Genomic DNA, 2,902 nt, shown 5'->3' with positions numbered 1-2,902 from the left:
GTGCTTTTAAGTGTAATCGTGGATGTTAATCAGATAATACAGAGGAGAAACCATGACAGGACACAGACAGCATCCCCATTGGTGGATGTGATCCTGGCAGCCAGCCCAGGTGTGTTCTGGTCCTGTTGATTGAGCTGAGAAAAACTATATATATGGGCTATAGTCCATTGTCTCGGAGTGATTTTCATCTTTTTTTCAAATCCTCAAAAATGATGAAAAACGGTATGCTATAGTATGCCGTCCGAGGCCATGGTCTATAGCCCATGGTCTCGGAGTGTTTTTCATCATTTTTGAGGATTTGAAAAAAGACGAAAATCACTCCGAGACCATGGGCTATAGTCCATTGTCTCGGAGTGATTTTCGTCTTTTTTTCAAATCCTCAAAAATGATGAAAAACGGCATGCTATAGTATGCCGTCCGAGGCCATGGGCTATAGCCCATGGTCTCGGAGTGTTTTTCATCATTTTTGAGGATTTGAAAAAAAGACGAAAATCACTCCGAGACCATGGGCTATAGTCTATTGTCTCGGAGTGATTTTCATCTTTTTTTCAAATCCTCAAAAATGATGAAAAAATGGCATGCTATAGTATGCCGTCCGAGGCCATGGGCTATAGCCCATGGTCTCGGAGTGTTTTTCATCATTTTTGAGGATTTGAAAAAAAGACGAAAATCACTCCGAGACCATGGGCTATAGTGCATTGTCTCGGAGAGATTTTCGTCTTTTTTTCAAATCCTCAAAAATGATGAAAAACGGCATGCTATAGTATGCCGTCCGAGGCCATGGGCTATAGCCCATGGTCTCGGAGTGTTTTTCTTCATTTTTGAGGATTTGAAAAAAAAAGACGAAAATCACTCAGAGACCATGGGCTATAGTCCATTGTCTCGGAGTGATTTTCGTCTTTTTTTCAAATCCTCAAAAATGATGAAAAACGGCATGCTATAGTATGCCGTCCGAGGCCATGGGCTATAGCCCATGGTCTCGGAGTGTTTTTCATCATTTTTGAGGATTTGAAAAAAATGATGAAAAACGGCATGCTGTAGTATGCCGTCTGAGGCCATGGGCTGAACTTGAACCCACGACCTGTGGTTCACATAGAGAGCAGCTTATCACAGAGGCCACCATGCTCTCTGAGAATCTCCTCAGCTTTCCATCTCTTTCCAGTTCTCTTCTGGATGTTATTCTCCAAAACATGCTGCAAGGTGAAAGTAGCAGGAACTCAGCCGGATTTGAACTCACAACCTCTGGCTCACATGGACATCATCTTAACAAGGGTGCCACTGAGCTCTCAGTGATTTTTAGGTTGTAAGTTGTTCTTCTTGGTGTCACTTTTCAAATGGGGCCTTGGGATCATGTACAGAGCATTTGAATGGTGCTGTGCATCAAAGGTGTCTTTAGTGCTTTTAAGTGTAATCGTGGATGTTAATCAGATAATACAGAGGAGAAACCATGACAGGACACAGACAGCATCCCCATTGGTGGATGTGATCCTGGCAGCCAGCCCAGGTGTGTTCTGGTCCTGTTGATTGAGCTGAGAAAAACTATATATATGGGCTATAGTCCATTGTCTCGGAGTGATTTTCATCTTTTTTTCAAATCCTCAAAAATGATGAAAAACGGCATGCTATAGTATGCCGTCCGAGGCCATGGGCTATAGCCCATGGTCTCGGAGTGTTTTTCATCATTTTTGAGGATTTTAAAAAAAGACGAAAATCACTCCGAGACCATGGGCTATAGTCCATTGTCTCAGAGTGATTTTCATCTTTTTTTCAAATCCTCAAAAATGATGAAAAAACGGCATGCTATGCCGTCCGAGGCAGCCCATGGTCTCGGAGTGTTTTTCATCATTTTTGAGGATTTGAAAAAAAGACGAAAATCACTCCGAGACCATGGGCTATAGTCCATTGTCTCGGAGTGATTTTTGTCTTTTTTTCAAATCCTCAAAAATGATGAAAAACGGCATGCTATAGTATGCCGTCCGAGGCCATGGGCTATAGCCCATGGTCTCGGAGTGTTTTTCATCATTTTTGAGGATTTGAAAAAAAGACGAAAATCACTCCGAGACTGATGGATAATTTTGAGTTATTAGATCTGTAGATCTGTTATTTTTGGTGGATGGTAGTTTCCATGTTCTCAATAACTATGTATTTTTCATGCCCTGTATCCCACTGAGTTTACATATCATTTCCGCCCCAGCGTAAAACAGATAGTATTAAATCTCACTCTCCCCCAGTCAGCGAGTAAGATAAAAGATTGTTTTCTCCTGTTGGACGTCTTGCATTATCTGCCCCTCTGGTGAAAAACATGTTATTCGGCCTTGGTACGGTGCTAGAGCAGACAAATTGTCTCCTACTAACTAGTCAGTAACCAGTTATAAACTACATCTACATTTAAAAGAACTACGTTTCCCTTTGGTCACACTTTCTGGATTCCCGGAAGTGTGATTTGCCACGTCAGTTGTACTGTCCCAAGTGAACCTCCCGGCAATAGGTGTCGCCATAATTCACTTTTGGTTACCCTCTGAACTCAAATACATTACTTCCCCATGTCCAAAGGATGTTATGACTTATGTAGTATAAAATGTTGTCACTGATGATGTGTCAGTGAGAGATCGTTTTAACGCTGTACGGACCTGCCATTTCTCTCCCGATGTGATTGGTAATATATATCAAATGGAAAATCCCCATAGCTCTGGTGTGGACTTCTTTCTTCCGTGTCTGGTGTCAAACTCATTCTAAGGTATTCTGGTATACTCTGATACTTCTACTCTGCCTATTCTTTCCTTTTGGTATTATAGTTTTCCTCTAAAGTATTTATCCTTAAAAGGTATTACTATAGAGTTACAGTTGAACATTATAACAGTAAAGATAAAGTTAATATTCACTTGTTTAAAAGGTTTACAGT

This window comes from Electrona antarctica, assembly GCF_951216825.1.
Source record: "Electrona antarctica genome assembly, chromosome: 16".
NCBI lineage: Eukaryota > Metazoa > Chordata > Actinopteri > Myctophiformes > Myctophidae > Electrona > Electrona antarctica.
Note: the sequence above shows the minus strand (reverse complement) of the source record.